The sequence below is a fragment of the Mobula birostris genome, chromosome 3, assembly GCF_030028105.1.
Source record: "Mobula birostris isolate sMobBir1 chromosome 3, sMobBir1.hap1, whole genome shotgun sequence".
Classification (NCBI taxonomy): Eukaryota; Metazoa; Chordata; class Chondrichthyes; order Myliobatiformes; family Myliobatidae; genus Mobula; species Mobula birostris.
In genome coordinates, this window is record NC_092372.1 from 193,532,214 (window position 1) to 193,554,682 (window position 22,469).

A 22,469-nucleotide genomic window follows, 5' to 3' on the forward strand; every position below is an offset into this window, starting at 1 on the left:
CACTCCATCACCATCTGAGGTTCTGCCGACTCCAGTTGTGTCATCGGTAAATTTATAGTTGGCATTTGCATTGTGCTTAGAGACACAGTCATGAGTGTAGAGAGAATAGAGTAGTGGGCTAAGCACACATCCTTGAGGGATGCCATTGTTGATCGTCAGCAAGGAGATGTTATTTTTGAGCTAGAGATGTTACTTTGATCCACTCTGACTGTGGTCTTCCAATGAGGAATTCAATGATCCAGTTGCAGAGGGAGGTACAGACACCCAAATTTTGATGCTTATTGATTAGAACTGAAGTGGTGATGGTGTTGAACGTTGATCTGTAATTAATAAACAGCAGCCTGATGTAGGTATTGCTGTTGTCCAGGTGGTCCAGGGCCAGGAGGAAAGCCAGTGAGGTTGCAGCCACTGTAGACCTGCTGTGGCAGTAGGCATATTGTAGCAGCTCCAGGTCCTCTGTGAGGCAAGAAGTGATTGGTAACTCAAATCAACAATATAGGTAATTTATTCATAAAACAACTTGGAGACAGCAGGCATGCTAACAATTGTTTTCTTTCCAACAATGCACATTTTGGATGTTGTCTTTCTCCATTTGACTCATCAAGACAATACTCCGTTCTCAGAGCATTTCCACCCATCCCTGTCTTCCACCCCCACTCCCATTTTGTTTCCCTGCTACCTATTATTTCTCAAGTGCTTATCAACGCCTCACGATTCTCCAGCCCCTCACCTACCACAGGTACAATTTACAGTAGACTGTTAACCTGTCAGCACCTTTGGGATGTGGGGGGGAAACCAGAGCACCCAGGAAAACCCAAAAGTCACAGGGAGACCTTACAAGATTAGGATCAGACGTGGGTCACTGGAGCAGTACCGTGCCACCCTCTTTCTGGGCATTTTCTGTTCCCAGACTCTCTTCTAACACCAGAAACAAGTTAATCCATGTTACAGGGAGTGAAAGGGTTAAAACAGCCAATGGAGATCCAATCCAGGCCCCTTCACCTTGCGCGGTTTTACTGTACGCTGATGGCTGTGCCATTATTGCTGCCCACTTTTCTACACAATATGAGTATTTGAAAAGATGGCCATCCTGGTAGGATTTGAAGCAAAAAAAAATTTACACGGTACTGGAATCCGTATTCATTATTTATGTGTGAGCATTTGTAAAAAAAACATAAGGATTCTAGATTTGTTAAATTCTGCTTGTTATTCAGCAGAAGTCTGAGTGTAAATGTGAGAAGTCCTCCATGACAGTGTCTCGCAGGAGTGAATGTGGCATCAGATCAGTCCTTGATTTTAAAAAAAAGTCTCTGCTTTTCTATCACATTTTATTTATTTTTTTTAGAGGTACAGTGCAGAACAGGCTCTTCTGGCCGAATGAGCCACACCACCCAGCAACACACCTATTTAACCCGAGCCTAACCACAAGGCAGTTTACAATGACCAGTTGACCTACTAGCCAGCAGGTCGTTGGACTGTAGGAGGACACCAGGGCACCCAGAGGAAACCCACACGGTTGACAGGGAGAACATGCACGCTTCTTACGGATGGCACTGGAATTGAACTCTGGGCTCCAGAATGCCCTGAGCTGTAATAACATCTCATTGACCACGACACTATCATCAGCACATTTCAGACAGGGTGGTAAATGTACCCTTATTTGCTGTTTCATCAAGATATAAGGTTTGCACTATTGACCAGGTATAAGAAAGTGAAATTTGAAATAAACTTGCCTCCTCTTACTTACTGCCCGTTACACCGCTGGCATTTAGGGCCTCCAACTCTGTCCATACCACTGCACACCGACCACTGCACACCGATATAAGATGATTCTTCTTTGCTGTTTCTGTAACAATTTTTTTTGGACCAGTCAGGGCTGTTAGCCTTGAACTGAACCCTCAAATCTGGAGGACCACTGGACCACTCCTAGTCTGGCCTCAAACCTTTGATGTGCTTGGGATGGGTGACCCTGCCAGGAGCCAAATCACAAGGCCCTGACTGTAGCCAACGTATCTCTCTGGGTCATTGAGGCACATAAGCCTCCAAACCCCATGACAAGGTTGTGGTTCCCTTAGAACTTCCCTCTTCAGCACAGGCTTTATCTGACAGTATGTGGAATAGAGTGAGCTTTACAAAACGCACATGTTAGTTATTGTGCTGCTTGTCACCTGTCATCTTCCTGGAAATGTATTGTATTCCTCCAAATGTTAATCGTTAACTGTCCTCTTAAAAGCTAAGAACTTTTGATGATTAGTTTGTCATATGTATGTTTGAGTAATATATATTGTTCAGCTTTTCATATTTATATTTTGATATTATGTCTCATGAATTGGTTTTGATATTGCAATGGTCGCCTTTGGTACTCCACCTACTGGCCAAAAAGTTTTTAAGCACTATATATAGTTAATAATTTCATGTGAAGTGATAACCGATAGGGATGCATATTCAAAAGAGAATGTAAATGTAGTGTGCAACGCTACGAACCATGAAACTGTTTGCATCAGTGATCATTTTAGGAAATGGAAGCAAGCTGCATGTGCAGATCATTCTGACTGAGGGAGATGATACAGTAGACCATTCAACCCCTTGAGCCTGCTTGGGTCAGGATGGTTTTGAATTTGAGTCTTACCAGCCTCAGAGTGGTGTTACGGGTGAGTGCAATAAATGGATTGTGGGCCATTGTAGGAGAAATATTTTAACCTAAACCAATTGTGCCATCCAAGCAAGGAAAGAATCTAGCAAACAGAATTGAAGTTCAGTTTAGATAGACAATTACGCTGCGCAGAGTAATCAAGCAGCAGCTGACATCTACAGCTTGTGTTTCCGTTTTGTGGTTCATGAACTTAAAAGTTCAAAGAGAAATGGGAACTCCTTGTACCTGCCAGAAACCTAAGCATTATTGTGTCATTTGAGCTGCAGTAGAAAGTGTAAGGCTGTGTTTGAGGTCCAAGCTAAACTAGTATGAACTTGAAATCTAGTTGAATTATGGGAAAGTACCATAAAAGTATGGTAGCAGAAATGTGCAACCGTCAGTAGATATGCACGTTCGGTGGAGGTAAAATTGTTTACACGCTGTTTTCTGGGGAAAGGGAAACATGCTAATAATGGTGTTGTGGCTGCTCTTCTGGACCAGCACATGTCCTCAGCCATCGTTCTGCAAGCAGAGTGACACTCAAGCTGGCGGGCGCAAGGGGCTGCTGCTTTGCTGCCCCCTCCCACCCAGGAGCCCCGCGGAGCAGCCACCACAGTCTGAGTGATCCAGGCCCACCAGCCTCCTCACACCATGCACTTCCGCTGTCCTCCTACCTGGCTGCACGGGAGCTCTAGGCGCATGAGAGTCGGGGAAAGTGGGGAGCATCATCTGGTTCCTATGACCGTGACCAAAATATTGCAGTGTTAGAGCTAATATTGTGGAATCTGAAATTTCCACAGAATCGCAGTTGAGGGCTTTGCATTGTTTGGATTTTAAGGTCATTAAATAACATTTTAGGTCATGCAGACATCTGTAGTTTTTAAATAGGAAAGTAAGAAGGAAACTAAAACTTATGTGTTAGTTAATCACGAGTGAAAGGTTCTGTCCATCTGAATCAAGTTGCCAAAAGATCTCGCTCATTTCTGTGTTGGTGCATGGAAGAAGGTCCAGAGGGCACAAGGCGTGAAGTCTCCAAATTTCAGAGCCATAGTTGTTACTGTGGTTTCAGAGTTTGCATCACCCTCGGCTTTCTTCAAAGCCTCTTTATTGCTCGTGAGTGTTGTCACGCGAATGAAGTCATAGAGAGAAGTACTAGTGGACACGAAGCTGTCTCTTTATTCGACAAAATATGACAAATAAGCTGACAGCCTTTGGAGTTACAAGGGAGAGGGGAGAGAAAGAAAGAGACCCTTTCAGAGCAAGGGGTCTGCCTGACTCAACATTACTCGATATTTTATATGCTAAAGATCTAAAGACAATTCAGACTAAGGTCAAAGGACAATTCTATATTTACAATGCTTCTTTTGAACTCCATGTAACAGTCTCAAATGACTGGATCTTCCCATACTCACACCCCCTGTTCACACCTGTATTACAAGCACCCAAATACATACAAGTAATGAATTTAAATCTGCATATCTGCATTGTCTGTTCCTCCAATTAACTTGGGCTACGTCCACACTACGCCAGATAATTTTGAAAACGCCGGTTTCAAATAAAAACGGCAGACGTACACACTAAGCATTTTTCAAAATATCTCTGTCCACACTAACACGGATATTTGGGCGAATCTCCTCTACTGGGCATGCGCAGGACACACAGAAAACAAGCGAAGAGGAAACGGTATACTTAGTGCGTGTTTGTCCAGTTACAGAGTAGAAAAACTTAAAAGGAATTGCTCTTGGCTCTCGCGCAAGAAGACTTAAAACTAAAAAAAAAGAAATACTGGAGCGTATGGAGGCAACCGACAGGGAGTTCACGGACAGTATGACCCGGTTGACAACGAACATTGAAAAACTGACTAACTCTGTTGTATTCATAAAGCACCTTGTTAATGTATAAAACATGTCTGCATCAGTGTTATCTTGTATTTCCATACAATGTTACATTAGGCTGTTACACATCTATTGTCAGAGAAGTACTTGCATAAATACCTATTTATAAGTGTTATATAGGTAACCACCTTCATACAAGCAAGGACAGAAAGCAGGGCAAAGTGAGAATACTTATTTATTCAGTAAGCTATGGGTCAAAGTATTTGGTGAGTACATTTCTTACTCTTCTGGCTTCAGTCTCGTTACTGTCTGTTCTGAAATTGTTAGGTTCTGCGAAGCGCAGAACCAAATATCGCTGTGATAATTGTTGGCTCTAGTATCAATTGTTTGGCAACAATAAAGTAGTAATAATAATGATAATAATATGAAGGAAACAATTAAATGCTGCGCTGTCGCCATCTGTTGTGGCACGTCATGACAGCGGTTTTAAAAAGCTCTGGTTACCCCGTACACACTGCAACGGATATTAGGCGTTTATTCACTCTGGAAACCGTTTCTGAAAGTCTTCGTTTTCAGGGGATGAAAACGCCGTTTTAGTGTGGACAGAGGGTCAAAACGAAGAGAAAAAGCTTCGTTCTCAAAATTATCTGGGGTGTAGTGTGGACGTAGCCTAAATCTGCATTGTCTGTTCTTCTAATTAACTTGGTTCCCGGTTCTTAGGAACACTTTGTTCAGAGCTGCTTTAGATGTAATCCACAGTTCGTATTCGGACCTGAAGGCTAGTGACGGAAGTTATTTGCTGCATGTGCTAACCCCAAAAATTGTTCCAACAGTGAGAACTTAAAGTAGTCACAAAAATCCATTGCAGATGAACAGAGTAATATTCTACACAGTAGGACCAATATCTACTGGTTTAGCAACATCAGTAGTTTTCTTTCATGATCTGTATCTTTCAATAGGCATTTACTCAGGCATGCCTGAAGTCATCCAAATTTGTTCACGATGTTGCAATGGGAAGTACTGTATATCTACAGCAAATAAAACAAGTTCTCCAAATGCAGTTCTCCTGGCCTGCTGAGTCTTCCCAGCATCTTGCTTGTGTTGCGTTCTCCAAATGATTTGACGGTATTTGTTAAGGTGCAGAAACAAGAATGCTAATGCAGCAGTTTCACAAGCACAGGACACACTAATCCAGTTTACTGTGATTACTCAAAGATTGTTCTGAGCGATTTGGCAGAAGGGCCATCTTGAATTGCTGCAATCCATGTGTCATGTGCTGTCATAAGATGTCCTGGCCCTGTGATAATTAAAGGAACAGCTGACAATGCACAATATAAAATGGACTGTGACTTTGAGGGTAATTCATTTCCATTTATTTGCTACCTTTTGTGCTACAAATTGGTAGAGGTCTCAAGTCTTGATGGCGCTGGCTTAAAAAAATAATATTTGGCATCTTGCTGCAGCACTTCCTGTATGCAGTGTGATTTACTGCTGGTGATTGATTAAGACAGCGGATAACATACCCATTAAATAAAAGGAAGGTATATCCTATCCCTCTGCTTCCACAGATGCTGACTGACCTGCTGAGTTCCAATAGCGATTTATTTTTGCTCCAAATTCCTGCCATCTGCAGTCTCTTCTGTCTCCATCACTACTGCTGAACTTGAAATACAAAGTTTCTCACTTTCTGTACAGATCAGTGTGATGTGCTGTGTATTTCCCTCAATTTTTTGTTGTTACTAGTGTAATTAACTTTATAAAATGTTCCTTGCCCAATTTTGCTTTCTAATAAAGTGAAGGGAAAATATCAAATTGCATCAGCATTAGAGGCCAAACTTATTTTCGATTTATTTTGCACCCGGTTAAATGGAAAATGTTGTGGGCTGGGTGGAGGGAGGATATGGAAAGTGAATTTTTTGCATTGCTTGCATCCCTCGTCTCTGCTTGTGTCTATTTATTTCTGGTGGCAACTGCAGCTGTTAGAATGACCTAGCGGAAACCAGATCTGCCAAAACTTGATTTGACTGTTGCTTTTCACAGATGAGTTTGTCTGCAGAGACCTTGGGCATTTTGCTGTAAACTGAGAAAGCTAAATTGTGGCCAGATGTGGCAAACTTCATGATGATGAAAGGTCATAATGAGATAAATAATTGTTTCTTTTGGTTGACAATACAGGAAGTAAATGCCCAAATTTAAGATGACCAAAAAATGGAAGTGTGAGAAATTTCCTTATAAGGGTGATTAAAGTGTGGAATTATTTGCCACAAGAATATGAAGCAGAGTCCAAATTTCTTCAAATAGTGATTTGATTGTTGTTTGAAATATTGAAATGGTAATTTTACACAAAATATGGTCCGCTACGTGCAACGGCAATGCTAAACACCCAGTTGTATGTCATTTTAACTCCCATCGATGTCCTTGGTAAGCTCCACTACTAAAGTATAGACAAAATCAAACTGAATGAACAGTACCTCATATTCCACCTGGGTAGTCTGTAACCCAATGTTTTGATACTGGAGAGGGTTCAAAGGAGGTTCACGAAAATGATTCCAGGATGGAAAGGCTTATGAGGAGCGTTTGATGGCTCTGGGCCTATACCCACTGGAATCCAGAAAAATGAAGAGGAATCTCATTAAAACCTGTCGAATGTTGAAAGACCTCGATAGAGTGGGTGTGGAGAGGCTGTTTCCTATGATAGGGGAGTCTAGGACCAGAGGGCACATTCTCAGAATAGAGGGAGGTCCATTTAGAATGGAGGAATTTCTTTAGCCATAGAGTGGTGAATTTGTGGAACTCAATGCCACAGACAGCTGTGGAGGCCAAGTTATTGGGTATGTTTAAGGGAGAGGTTGATGGATTCTTGATTAGTCAGGGTATGAAGGGATACAGAGAGAAGAAGGCAGGAGATTGAGGCTGAGAGGGAAAATAGATCAACCATGATGTAATGGTGGAGCAGACTCGATGAGCCAAATGGCCTAATTCTGCTCTAAGTTGTATGATCATTGAATTTATCAATTTCAGGTAACCTGCATCCATTGTGTTCATTTCTCTCTCCTGATCTATCCAGATACTGTGAATCCTCTTCTCTCCAATTCTTTCCAAACTTTCTCCTCCTCCTCATTCCATCTATACACTCACACTCAAACCCACTGAGTTCCTCCAGCAATTTGCTCATTTTTTTTGATTGGGCAGTATGCCCTATCCTCTCTCAAGCTCTTATAGTCCTATAATTAATTCAAATAACTTATTAATTAAACTTAGCGCAGGGTGATAACTTTTTGTGGAATATTTTTTTTAAAAATGTTAAGCAAATTTTGAGTCAGCAACATGTCAGTCTAAAAATCTTCATGCTTGAATTCCAGTCCCTGCATGGACGTGTTCATCCTGTCTCTCTGTCCTCTGATCCTCAGATGAATATTGTTTTTTAAATTTTCTTAATCCACCAGCAGCAGCCTTAACTTCAGCTTCCAAGGGCCTGAATTCTGAAATTTTCTTCCTAAAGCAGATCTCCACCTCTCTTAAGATTTTATTTTAATCAGGGATTTCCAACCTGGGGTCCACGGACCCCTTGCTTAATGGCTTTGGTCCATGGCATAAAAAAGGTCGGGAACCCCTGATTTAAATTGATTTCTCAGATTCTGAAGCTGATCACTTGCATTAGGTATTCAGATAAATTTTGCTGGATAAAACCTTTAGAGAGTTTCAAAGGAGAATGTTACAGGGTCATGGATGTGAATTGGAAGTAGAGTTGGTTTATGATTGCCACATGTCCAGAGATAGATGCAGTGTAAAGCTTGTCTTGCAGTTTGTTCATGCAGTTCAGATCATTACAGTGCATTGAGGTAAAAACAATAACAGAATGCAGAATAAACTGTAACAGCTACAGAGAAAGTGCTATGCAGGTAAACAATAAGGTGCAAAACCATGACAGGCTACGTTTGTAGATTGAGAGGTTAAGAGTCCAATTTATCATATTAGGGAACTATTTAATAACTTTATAACTGCAGGGTTGATGTTGTCCTTGAGCCTGGTGGTAAGTTTTTTCAGAATTTTGTACCTTCTGTCCAATGGAGTAGTAGAGAAGAGAAACTGCTCAGGCTGGGTGGAGTCGTTGATTATGCTGTTTACTGATGCGAGGAGACAACAGGAAGAGAGAATTTACAGAATAAAAATCCTTCAAGCACAGGACAGCTACACCAAGTTCTTGGCCCTGCATGGACACCCTAAGTCTCACCCTTGGGCATTCTTCTCCATTCGCTAGTGCATGTCATCCAAAGGGCAGTCTTCTTTTTCTCTTGGATCTGGATAATAACATTTTCAATCAATGATACATTACAAGACAATACTGTAAATTGTTTAACAATCGTGATCAGTCTGCATCTATGTTTCTTTCAAACGGCTTTTATTTACTGCAGGTTTTTGCTGGGGAGGTTGCCTTGCCTTATTCAGGGTACTTCCAGATACAAATAATTAAGTCATTTGATTTTGAAGAAGCATCAGTGCAGTTATAGTGGTTATAATCAATGTTCTGTCTACTTGTAATGTGAAAAATGCCTCCCTGTAATAAGACTGTATAATATCACAATTCCATGTTCAGACATCCCACCCTGCAAAAACTCATTTCAGGGAGGTAGCGCCATCACTCTTTTCCCCCTCGTACTAATATCCAAAACTATAAATAGCACATAAATGTGGTTAATTGTTTAATCTTGTCCGTAAAAATGTGATTCTAAATATTTCTGAATATTTTCCTAAGAAGGAAGTTCTGTTTTGGGGAGCAATATATAAATAAAAATCAAAAGAAAACGCATTTCAGAGTACCAAAGTGTAACCTTTAAAGTGTAATATTTTGCTAACTTAGCATTTTTTGCTCTTCAGGATCCATAGGTCACCAGAGGAGATACAATTATTGACCATGAAGCTTCTTTCACTTTGAGAATTTGGTAAGTTTAAGTTTGCATCCTATCACTTGGGGTTGATTACGTGATTCTTGCAGATTGAAATTTAGCTCTGGTTTTGCATGGGCAACTTTATTTATTTACTCGGTCTGGATTCCTGCTTTTGCACATACAAAATCTGCAGATGCTGGAAATATGGGGGAGAGTTTGCAGGGGAAATAATACAAAAGGCACTGGAGGAAATCAGTGTGTTAGGTAGCATCTATTTAGGGAAATGAACAGCTGACGCCTTGGATTGAGACTCTTTATCCGGACTAGAAAGAAACGACAAGATCGCCAGTATAAAAAGATGGAAGGAAAGGATCAAGCAAGAGCATTGCTGTGATAGATAGACGCAGATGAAGAGGATTCATAGACAGATGAGGATAAGAATTATGTCACAAGCTTGGGAGGTGATAGAATGGAAGTGACAAAGTGAAGATATGCAATACGATGGGAGAAGATGGTAGAGGTTAGAATAAAAGGAAAGAGGAGGGGAGGACACCGGTGTCCAAGTCTCCTATGTCCCCAAAATTCTGGTGAAAAATCTCAACAGCGTCCATAGAAGTGAAGTAGTTAACGTTTTGGCTCAAAGATCATATATCAGAACTGAGAAGGAGAAACGAAATGGGTAGCTTGAAAGCCAGGAAAGATGATGGGTGGAACAAGGAGATTTTGTGATCAGGTGAAATGTAGTCATGTATACGTGAAGTTTATGAATTTGGTTCTGAATTTAATTTTCTGAGCCTTGACAGCATTATGTTGATTCTGGACTCTTGCCTACTAACGTATTGCCCTAAGAGCTGAATATAGTTTTCCAGATGGAGTCCGACCAAGTAAGACGAAAACCCATTCCTTTGTGTTCCAGTCCCCCTTCGAAATCACAGGAAACACTTTGAGTATACGTCCTAAGTATCAATTACATTTCAACGCTCAGTTACGTGGTCTCCCAGATCTCCCCGCTCCACCAGATTTCTCAATATTATGACTCAAAATTTAGTGTTCTGAGTTCCTGTGTATAATCTGATAAGGGGCATTTAGATGTTGATGACAGATTAATATAGAAGTATGATTTAATGAATCTCTGCCTATAAAATGTGTGCTCTGACTAAGAATTCCTAAATAGAGTTGTATAGCATAGAAACAGGCCCTTTGCCACAGATTGTTCATGCTGACCATGAAGCCTTTCTGCACTAATCCCATTTTCCAAGATTAGTCCCATATCCCCCCCCCCACTCCTTTCCTATTCAAGTACCTGTCCAGACGTCTTTTAGATGTTGTTTTGTATCTGCCTCACCTGCCTCTTCTGGCATCTCATTCCTATTTGGAACAACATACCCTCAGATCACCTTTAAATTCCTCCCCTCCCATCTTAAACGTGTCGTGCTCTTTTAGATTCCCTCCCTCCCACCCTTGGGGGGTTGGGGAGAAGGCCCTGACTATCTATCCTTACCATTTTATAGACCTCTGAGGTTACCTCGTAGTCTCCTATATTCTAATGGGAATAAACCCATCTAATCCAATCTCTTATAAATAAATCCCTGTGCTCCAGGGAACATCCTGGTGAATCTCTTCCACATTCTCTCCATGTCTACACCTGTCCTATGGCGTGGCAACCAGAATTGTTTGCAATAATGCAGTCTGTGCAATATTTTGGACAATTGCAGCATTGCATCTTGACTCTTGAAGTCTTAAGTTGCTATTTTAAGGGAGCTATATACTTGTACCCCAATATTCCTCTATACCTCAACCCTCCTGAGGTCCCCACCACTTACTGTTCTGTATTTGATATCCCAAATGCATTACCAAAATTGCCTAACCAAACATTACCAAAACCACAATTTAAGGAACTATGCCAAAAATAATAAAACAATGAAATAAAATTTGATATACCTGTTGCCAGAATGGATGGATATTCTATTTTCAAACAAAAGTGCTGAAAAGGAAACTAAGTTTGTCTTTTTAAAAATTCAACAAACCAAAATTTCCATCTCTCCAAGGTAAGGGGTACATATCATTTTCACTGTGTCAATTAACTTGTGTACTTGAATGGAAGTTGTAGGGTAATAAGGAATAATTAAGTCATTTGAGCAGTATTGTCTTTTATTGGTGATAAATTCTCTTAAAGTAATGTAGAATCTGGGATTGTTGAGAGAACCTGTGAAGTAGAAGTTGTGTTGAAATCTTAATGATGAAGCAGGTGCGATGGGCCAGTTGACTGACTTGTATACACATTGACTGCTCCAATGATATGGAGTCATTTTCCGCATTCATCCTAAATACCCATTTTCTGAATGAAAGCTGCCCACCTTTTGGTATTTGCCATGCTTGTCATTTGCAGTTTGAACTCTTTAGACTGGGCATTCCCAAACTTTTCTTGTTGCCATGGACCCCTACTATTAACCGAGGGGTCCGTGGATCTAAGATTGGGAACCCCTGTTTTAGACACAATATTTCACCTTCATTCCCACCTTACATTTATTTTCAGTTGGATCAATTTTTGCTGTGTTAGGGTTGGTGTGAAGTTGCCACAGGAACGTAATAGAGTTGTGGCATGAATTCCAGCCCATGCTACAGTTCCCCCATTTTTGAGAGAACAGATATAACCATATATCCTGTCATGATGGGATTCCACCTCGGAGAGCCTTGAACTGCAGTGCTTTGGGAAGGGCAGATCTAAATGTGCATATGTCACCGAGAGTCTATTCAAATTTCACTGCAAGATGTAGGATGTTGAAGCTTCTAGACATTGAGTAAGTGGAATATTAAATTAGATTACAAAATAATTTATCACAACAGATTTAGAGAGATTAGGGAAGCATTTTGAGAGTGTTTAAAAGTTTTCTAAACACAATTGGTTGAAGACATTTAGAACTTTTAACTTAATTTTACCTAGTATTAGTTTTCCTAACTCAATTGCTTGCTGCATACTGAAGAATTTTTTCTTGTGCCCACATACTTCAGATTTAAGTTTTGCTTTACTTTGATTACTAAGTGGTATCCTCAAGTGAACAGTACCTTCAGCTGTCACATAAGGCCTCTTTTCAGCATATTTTGTTGTCTCGTAAGGTTGCCAAGTCAAAAGGTAGTTTGAGGTATGTTTTCATCTGAGGAATATGGATTTGAATTGGTCATGAAACTCAGTGAGAGATGCTATCTGCTCAGTTTTGTTTTCTCTTTTGCCAGTTGAGCACTTTGTTCCAAATTAAGTAAAACCTTGCTATAACTGGTTTATAGTTTTGTCCACTTTACCTACATAATAGAACGAAACAGCTGGGGTTTAGAAACTATAACTTGTTCCTTCTATATGTTTCGGCAGCAAGTGTTCAAACAGTGTTGGCAATAAAGAATAAAGCTGTAGTCTGGGAGTGGTTTGTAACAGCTGATCTGATCTCTCCATTCCAAGGGCTATTTATGGCAGATTAGCTGGTATCAGAGCTCACTGTTCAGTCCATAAAAGGATGGTCCTGTGTGTCATTGGCACATTGCAATTGGCCCTGAATCCTCAGAGGCTGAAATGAATCTATAGTTCTATCTGAAGGACTGACTGGTTTATGATGGACAGACAGTTGGATGGAAGCTCGTGTGTAACTACCACAACATAGCTCTTGCTCCAGTATACTTGGATTTGAAAGCAATTCTTTTTGCATTGGGAAATCTTGTTGGAAATACTTTGGAAATATCGATACAGGATCTAATTAAGAAATAATTGTGTTTGTATTGGAAACGTTGAGTCCTCTTGACTGCAGATGAATGCTGCATACATTGCTGCCACACTTGTATTGCAGTGTTAACAGTAAAATCGTTTGTGCTGCCCATTTACCTATAAGGGTTGTTTTTATCTGTCAGAAAACCCGAGGAGCTTGTATTGCAAAGCCTTGGAAAAGTTATTAAGAGCAGCCTGAACTTTATGAAGCTGGTGAATTGACTATCACCCTGAAGTTTTAAACATTTTAAATTTAAACTTTTGAAGAGGAAACCTCATTTCCACTGAAGTAAGTAGGATGTTGTTCAATGGGGTATCTTAAGGAACTGTTAACAGCTGTTTCAGTGAGGTTGTTATTTGATGCTGGAAAAATCTTTTGTTTACCAATGTGTGCATGTCTGTCATTGCTGATCATGTGACGGCTTGAGGTGCTTTTAAGTTTATGAAGGAAAATTGCGTAGGAGCAAACTTTCTCATAGACAGCCGCATTCATTATTTTTTAAGGACGCATTGCTTACTGAATTAAATTTGCCCACTGAATTTAATGGCTGCTCTTTAGATAAATGCTTGGAATGATCGTACTCATGATGCATTGAGAGAATTTACCAGTTTTCTTCCTTGTATTTATTGAAAGGTAGTTGCTCTATTTCCAAAGATTATAATTGTTTTTTGTTGGTAAATGAGATCTTCATTACCTAAAAATTTAAAAGCAAGAGCAAACTTTTTGACAAATTGTACTTGAATCAATAGAATTTGGCTTAAGTTATTGTAGACATTATTGGCCAATGTCCTCATTCGTGCTGCAAACATGCCTTCGGTCGCATGACACAGACCTTTATAGTTACTAATTCAGTGATGCAGCTGGTTGGTCTTGGCTACTTTATTGGATGACCCCTTCCCTGGCTTACTAATAAAGTTGCTATGAATGATTTATGAAACACCTACGTGCAATATCAATTAAATCTGCTGCAGAAAATTATACCCCTCCTCATTGGTATGGAGGATGACTTTAAATAGTTCAAGGTCCTTGTTCATGAACCTATAAGGAATTTAACAAGTATTGTTGTACTGGCCCAGTAGATTCAACTCTTGATCTTTTTGTCAACTCTTACATTACAAATTAGAGGTTTAGAAGTTATCTGTACTGAATGTCTTACCTTCTGTGACAATGCACATACTTTTCAGTTGGCATGAAACACACAATACACTAAACATTTATTTACTTTAAACGTTGCAGAGATCAACACCTGTATTGACTTTGAATTTCACCAATAATTCTAATGCAAACCTTAATTTCAGTCAGTATCCTTGAGCCTCCATATTCAATAATGGTATGAAAATTTGTTTTAATGCTATTTTTATGATCAGTGTTCAGAGATCTAGAAATTTGAATGAAATTATACAAGAAATTGGCATGAATACCATGTCCGTTGTTCTCAGCTCAGCATTCCAACACAATCATACCTTCAGTTCTAATCAAAAGGTGCCAAAACCTGGGCCCCTACACCTCCCTAACTCAAATAGCTGCATCATGGGCACTAGCCTCCCCAGCATCCAGGGCACCTTCAGAAGGAGATGCCTGAGAAAGGTGGCTTCCATCATTAAGGACCCTTATCACCCAGAACATGGCCTCATCTCGTTGCTGTTATTAAGGAGGAAGGTCAAGAGCCTGAAGACACATACTGAACTCTTCAGGAACAGCTTCTTCACCACCGCCATAAGATTTCTGAATGGTCAGTGAATGCATGAACACTTCCTCAGTATTTCCCCTTTTTTGCTATTTAATTTTTTTAGATACTCTTTATTGTAATTTATAGTTTTTATTACTATGTATTGCAATGCACTGCTGCTGCAAAACAACAACTTTCATGACATATGCCAATGATTTTAAACCTGATTCTAATTCTGGCTCTAATTCAAAGTATTTTGCTTTGTGAAACACACATGGATGAATTTGTTTTCCTATGCAATAATTTCCATTCCAACTTTTTTTCCCATTGACCTGTTTCTAAAGACTTCCAGCTAAACTGTATGTTAAAATAGATACAGTCTCCAAAATTGTACATGTTGCTTAAAATGTATTTAATGTTGTACAATTCTGTAAAAATTTCTAGGCATGTTGCTTTACAGTGAGTGTTTTATTTTAGGGTAATTTGAGCATCACTCGACTGTGTGGTGTTAAGTTATGACACCCAATGTCTGTTTATCTGTTACAACTTGTGGAAGCAACACCAACTCTTGAAGTTGTGTTTCTAAGTTTAAGTGTCACTGAGCAAAGATATGAAAACATTTGCAGTAGGGGACACCCAGACATTAACACCTTCACCCTTTTACCCATCACCTGGCTATCTATCTTTGATATGATGCCTGTACAGTATTTTGACCTTGGTCCACAACACTTGCATCTTGTGCCTTTGACTACTATAGTCATTAACCTGTTGATTCCGTAACTACTTGACCAGCTATGTTGTGATGCTGTGTGTCACAAGTTAAGAAATATTCATGAGGCAGCTAACTGTTTGCCAAGAATTTGATCTTGTCATTCCTCAGCCCTGTGATGCTGCAGATTCAATTGTATCTTTCAGTCTGAGAAATTTCTAAATTAATAACCATTGTTTTAGTTCTTGTGTTCATGTTGGAGGTTATTTTGGTTTTGTTACATTGTATCACTCAGGAAGCTAAAGAAAGTACGTTTCCTTTGACCCTCACCAATTTTATAGATGCATGATACACTCAGGCCCCAAATAGCACTGATCCGTTACAACGCAGTCATTCAATTCTTTATTGAAATTTTTTAAAGTGGTAAAGGGTCATTCTAAACAACACTTAAAACTTCTCAAGAGTGGCCACTATTACAGTAAACATTCAGCCAGCCAATGAGAGCACTCTACATACGTTCTGAGCTACTCACAGCCAATTACATATTAGTTCACGCTCTGCCACCCCAACGTGTGTAAACATTCTTGGTCCCTCGCCACTTTCCACCCATAATGCCTGGGAAACGGCCTGCAACTTCCATTGCGGGAGTACACCTAAGATGTCTAGGAAAAGCATTAACATGGATGTGAAACTGCAAGTGATAGGACGGGTGGAAGCTAGTGAGCGTCAGGTTGATGTTGGCGCCTCTTCAAAATTGGCTACGTCGACAATCAGAACACCTTATAAAAAATGCAGACAAGAGAAAAAGCTTCTGCAACAACTACCTCAAAGTTATCATCAACGAAGGTGACTCATTCAAGGAGCCATTTGCTTGAAAAATGCGAAATAGACTAACTATGTGGGTGCATAACCAAACACAAAATATGCCCCTAAGCCAGCTGATGATAATGGAAAAGGCAAGAAGCATCTTCAGTCTTGACTAAGACAACTGCGCTGCTCCAAGGTCATTCTTGCTCTCAGCCTTTAGACTCTATAATGAGTCAACCCTTCACTGGGGCAGTGATGACCCCTCCCGGTGGACTGTTTGTGGTAACTTATTTTTTGTTCTTTCTACTTCTCTTCTAATATTTATATTTGCACTTGTAATGCTACTGTGATGCTGTAATTTCCTTTGAGATCAATAAAGTATCTATCTATCATATCCAAGAAGAAGAAGATACATCGGTAATGTTCACAGCCAGCAGGAGTTGGTTTGATAGATTTAAACAGTGTAGTAACCTCCATAGCGTACGTATCTCTGGTAAAGTGGCTCCTGCAGAGAGCAAGATGGCCGAGGACTTTCCTACAACACTGAAGGCCACAATCGAAAAGGATGATTATCCTCCCGAGCTTGTCTTCAATGTGAATGAGACAGGCCTATTTTGGAAAAAAATGCTGCCTTTAACTTTCATCCCCTGAGAAGACAAACATACATCTGGGTACAAGGCTGAAAAGGACCAATTAACTCTCTTGCTAGGAGGCAATCCTAAAGATGATTTGAAGTTAAAGCCTGTGGTTGTGTATCACTTTGAAACACCATGAAGAATGAAAGGCATTTTAAAGTCAAGTCTACCAGGGATTTGGAAATCAATCAAGAAAGACTAGGTGATAATTAATGTTTTCCAAAATTGGGTTGGTTCACGATTTTGTCCAGCAGTGAATCTGTATAGTGAGGAGCATGGCCTTGAACCTAAACCATTTTTGGTGCTTGATAATGCCCCAGGCCACCCTGAGAATCTGGACACACTTTGGACCTGTATTCCTGTAGAAATGGTTTAACCTTCCACCCAACACCACTTCATTACTCCAACCAATGGATCAAGGAATAATACTAATGTTTAAAGCCTACTACCTTCATTGCACATTCAAGCAACTTGTAGAGGAAACAAAAGGTCAAGATGAACAATCCATCAGTCAATTTTGGAAAAGCCACAATGTCATGAAAGCTGTAGATAATATCAGAGTAGCCTGGGATGAAGTAAGAGGGGTGATTGATAAGTCCGTGGCCTAAGGTAGAAGGAGTCAATTTTAGAAAACACAGCACATTTATTTTTCAACATAGTCCCCTCCTACATGTACACACTTAGTCCAGCGGTCATGGAGCATACGAATCCCTTCTTTGTAGAAATGGTCCACAGCAGGGGTGATTGATAAGTTCGTGGTCTAAGGTAGAAGGAGATGGGTTATTAACTTCAAACTTTCTGCATTATCACTCAAAGAGTTGAACTGCACGTGCATGTAACGAGAGCGTCTTGGACCTCCAGGTGGTCCACAGCAGGGGTAATTGATAGGTTCATGGCCTAAGATAGAAGGAGATAAGTTATACAGCTCTCGTTACATGCACGTGCAGTTCTACTCTTTGAAAATGCAGGAAGTTTGAAGTTAATAACTCATTTCCTTCTACCTTAGGCCACAAACTTATCAATCACCCCTGCTGTGGACCACTTCTGGAGGTCCAAGACGCAGACTTCTACAAAGAAGGGATCCGTATGCTCCATGACCGCTGGGCTAAGTGTGTAAATGTAGGAAAAATAAATGTGCTGGGTTTTCTAAAATTGACTCCTTCTACCTTAGGCCACAAACTTATCAATCAGCCCTCGTAACTTAAAACTGCATGAACAGAGTGTGGAGGAAGCTATGGCCATAAGCATTCAATGACAGCCTAGAATTTCAGGTAAAACCAGTCAGCCAAAACATTGTTGAACTGGCCAATGAAGCAGGATTAGAGGATGTTAATGATGATGATGTTGAAGAGTTACTGCATTCTCATGGTGAGAGCCTTAATAACGAAAAGTTTTGAGAATTGGCAGAGCAAGGTATCTTGGGTGAATCTGACGACATGGTTGGAGAAGAGGAAATACCAGCAAGAAACCTCACCACGAAGTTCCTCAGCACTAGCATCACCACGATCTCACAAATCATTGACCAATAATGACCCTGACTGGGAGCGAAGCAATAAGGCAAAGAGAGATAATTTCCTGCTACTGAGAACTGCTTCATGAGAGGAAACTTGAGAAAATGCAGTCAAATCTCGACGCCCACTTGAAAAAGCCTAATTTAGAGGAGGACCCACAGCCTGGCCCCTCCTCAAAGATGTAACCACCAGCCGCTTCCCTCTGCTGCTGTTGTGATGTGTTGCTGCTTCACTGATGTACAGGTTAGGCCTATTTGTGTGTTTGTTACTCCACAAATTACTGTGTGTACATAAAATAATATATCATTTATCTGGGGCACGCATGTCCATTTATGTAATGTTATAATGACCCCGCATAGTGCTGATTTACACAGCACTCCTCCTCCGCTTTAAACGGGGTCTGAATATAGAAAGCATCCCATGCAGATGCGTCACTGTAGCTGTTCTGCCTGTGACTGCAAGAAACTGCAGAGAGTTTGGACACAACGCAATACATCGTGGAAACCAGTTTCCCATCCGTGAACTCTGTGTGCCTCAGTAAAATCGACAACATAATCACAGACTTCCCCGCCCTGGACATTCACTGCTCCCCCCCGCCACCCCTATCTCCAGAAGATACAAAGATGAAAACATGTACCACCAGGCTCAAGGACAGTTTCTATCCTGCTGTTAAGACTCTTGTATGTTTCACTAGTACAATAAGATGGAATCTTGACCTCAGTTTACCTCCTCTTGGCCTTGCAACTTATTGTCTGTCTGTACTATAATTTCTCTGAACAGTAACAGTTTATCCTGCATTCCCTTATTGTTTTTCCACCAACAACAATGAGACAGAGTATGAAGAGGCAGTAGAAAAGATCAAGGCCCGGTGCCAGGCAAATCACCTCTTCCTTAATGTCAGCAAGGTGGTCATCATCTTCAGGAGAACTCCCACCACTTGCACCCCTTTTTACATCAGTGGCACAGCAGTGGAAACTGCAAGCTGTTCCAAACTCCTAGGACTGCACATCTTGCACAAACTTTCATGGTCCCAGAGCATATCCTACATAATCAAGAAAGCTCACCAATACCTCTATTTTCTGAGGAGTCGGAAAAGAACCAGACCGTGCACATCAATACTCCCGACCTTTTATAGTTATGCCCTAGAGAGCATCCTAACAGGCTGCATCACTGCATGATCATGGGAACTGCACTGCAGTAGACAGAAAGGCTCTACAATGGGTAGCCAACCAACATGTCACCAGCACCAGCCTACCTGCTGTCAAGGACATATATCTAGCAAGAGGACAAAGACACCTGCAATATTATGAAGGATCCCTCCCTCCCTGCTGATAGACTGTCCCACTCACATCAGGGAAGAGACTACTTGGCATCAATGGCAGGACCACTGGCTCAAAAAAAGTTACTTTCCCCAAGCAGCAAGGCTGATCAACATATCCACCCACAAACCCACCCCAGCACCACCACTTTATCGTTTCCTGTCAGCTATCTTATGTACAGGCACTCCTGTGCCTATTGTCACTTTATGTACATACATCAATCTGTGAAAAGCTATCTAATGTGTATATTTAGTCTGTTTTTTATTATTATGTTCTTTATCTTATTGGGCGGTGTTTTTGTGTTGCATTAGATCCGGAGTAACAATTACTTTGTTGTTCTTCACACCTGTGTATTGGAAATAATATTAAGCAATCTTGAAACTACTACAGGGATATTTAACTTTGCTAGTTAAAACTACAAGTTAAAATTCCCAAATATGGGTCTTAAGCAGTAAAGGCTTGCCCTTTCCTGGTTATCTAGCAGCAATCTGAGTGTGATAGTGATCCAAAGCAGAATCAGATTTATTTTAGATCATAAGATCATAAAACATAGGAGCAGAATTAGGCCATTCTGCCTTTCCATCAAGTCTGTTCCGCCATTCTATCATGTCTGATCCTGGATTCCACTCAACCCCATACACCTGCCTTCTCACCATATTCTTTGATGCCTGGACCAATCTTCCGCCTTAAATATATGTACAAACTTGGTCTCCACCGCAGTCTGTGGCAGAGCATTCCACAGATTCACTACTCTCTGGCTAAAACTAAAACTCCTTCTTACCTCTGTTCTAAAAGGTCACCCCTCATCTTTGAGGCTGTCCTCTAGTTCTGGATACCCCCACCATAGGAAACATCCCCTCCACATCCACCCTATCTAGTCCTTTCAACATTCAATAGGTTTCAATGAGATCCCCCTCCCCCCCATATAGGCCCAAAGCTGCCAAACACTCCTCATATGTTAACCCCTTCATTTCCCAGAATCATCCTCGTGAACCTCCTGTGGGCTCTCTCCAATGACAACACATCCTTTCTGAGGTATGGGGCCCAAACCTGTTGACAATACTCCCTGTGAGGCATGACTAATGTTTTATAAAGCCTCAGCATTATCTTCTTGCTTTTATACTCTATTCCCCCTGAAATAAATGCCAACATTGCATTTGCTGCCTTTACCACAGACTCAACCTCTGGAGTCTTTGTGCAAGACTCCCAGAAGATTAACTCAAAGTCCCTCTGCACCTCTGATGTTTGAAGCTTCTTCCCATTTAGATAATAGTCCGCACTCTTGTTCCTCTTACCAAAATGTATTATCATACATTTCCCAACACTGTGTTCCATCTGCCTTTTTTTTGCCCACATCCTGCTGCAATTGCATTCAGCATTACCTGCCCCTCCACCTATCTTCATATCAACTGCAAACTTTGCCACAAAGCCATCGAATCCATTATCTAAATCATTGAGGAACAATCGAAAAGTAGCGGTCCTAATACTGACTCCTGAGGAACACCACCAGTCGCTGCTGTAGCTGCTGATCAGACTTGCACTATGGCAAGGAGGAATTTTAGACCATTCCTCCATATAAAACTTTTTCAGTTCATCAATATTTCTGGGGTAGCTTGCATGAACAACTAACTTCAGGTCATGCTAAAACATCCCAATTGGGTTAAGGTCTGGATTCTGAATTGGCCATTCCAAAACACAACTTTTCTTCTTTTTAAACCATTCTATTGTTTGTTTACTCTTGTATGTCTGGTCATTGTCTTGCAGCATTATCCAACTTCTATTAAGCTTCAGGTGATGAACTACTACCCTGACATTCACCTGTAAAATGTCTAGATACAACTTTGAATTCACTGTTCCCTCACTAGTTGCAAGCTGTCCAGCCCCTGAGGTGGTAAAGCAGCCCCAAATCATGATGCTCCTTCCACCATGCTTCACAGTTGGGAGGAGGTATTGGGTGGGGGTATGCAGTATCCCTTCTCCTTCAAATGTAGTAGTGTGTTTTCTGCCAAAAAGTTCAACTTTTCTCTCATCTGTCCACAGAGCATTGCCCCAGTAGTGCGCTGGAACATCCAGGTGGTCTTTTGCAAACTTGAGATGTGCGGCAATGTTTTTTTTTGGAGAGCAGCGGTTTTCTCTGGGGTGTCCTTCCACGAACACCATTCTTGTTCAGTGGCTTTCTTATAGTGGACACATGAATAGAGACTTCTCGAGATTTCTGAAGGTCTTTTGCTGTTATCCTTGACTACTTTTTTTAAATCTCCTTCAACATTGTTGCATTGTGCTTTTGGTGTGATCTTTGCAGGATGCCCACTCTTAGGGAGAGTAGCAATGGTACTGTTTCCTCCATTTGTAGACAATTTCTCTTTCTGTAAACTTAGAAATGCTTTTGTAGCCTTTTCCAACTTCATGCATCTCTACAATTCTTCCAAGGTCCTCTGAAAGTTATTTTGATTGAGGCATGATGAACATAAACAGATCTTTCTTGAGAAGAGCAGGCTCTGTCAGTAAGCTGACTTGGTGTGTCTTTTTTATAGGGCAGGGCACCTCTACAACTCTCATCTCTCGGGAGCAATAAAGTACATCTATCTACCTATCATTGATTGGAACAACCGACTCCAAATCGCTTTTGTAGAAAGCATTACCCCAGAGGTTCACATACTTTTTTGAACCTAGATTGAGATTGTTTAAATGATGAGAAGGTGTACAAT

General features: G+C 40.7%; 1 protein-coding gene across 27 annotated transcripts in view; it reads left to right on the forward strand.

Moving 5' to 3' along the window:
• svila (supervillin a) overlaps window positions 1-22,469 on the forward strand; it is a 279,438-nt gene that overhangs the window by 79,960 nt on the left and 177,009 nt on the right. For 25 of the 27 annotated variants that reach the window (XM_072253924.1, XM_072253940.1, XM_072253926.1 and 22 more), the window contains one exon: window positions 9,346-9,410. The gene's annotated coding sequence lies outside the window, so the exon portion shown is untranslated. Of the gene's footprint in view, window positions 1-9,345; window positions 9,411-12,968; window positions 13,400-22,469 lie in introns of those variants that run through there. The other 2 variants (XM_072253928.1, XM_072253941.1) reach the window with 1 other exon arrangement.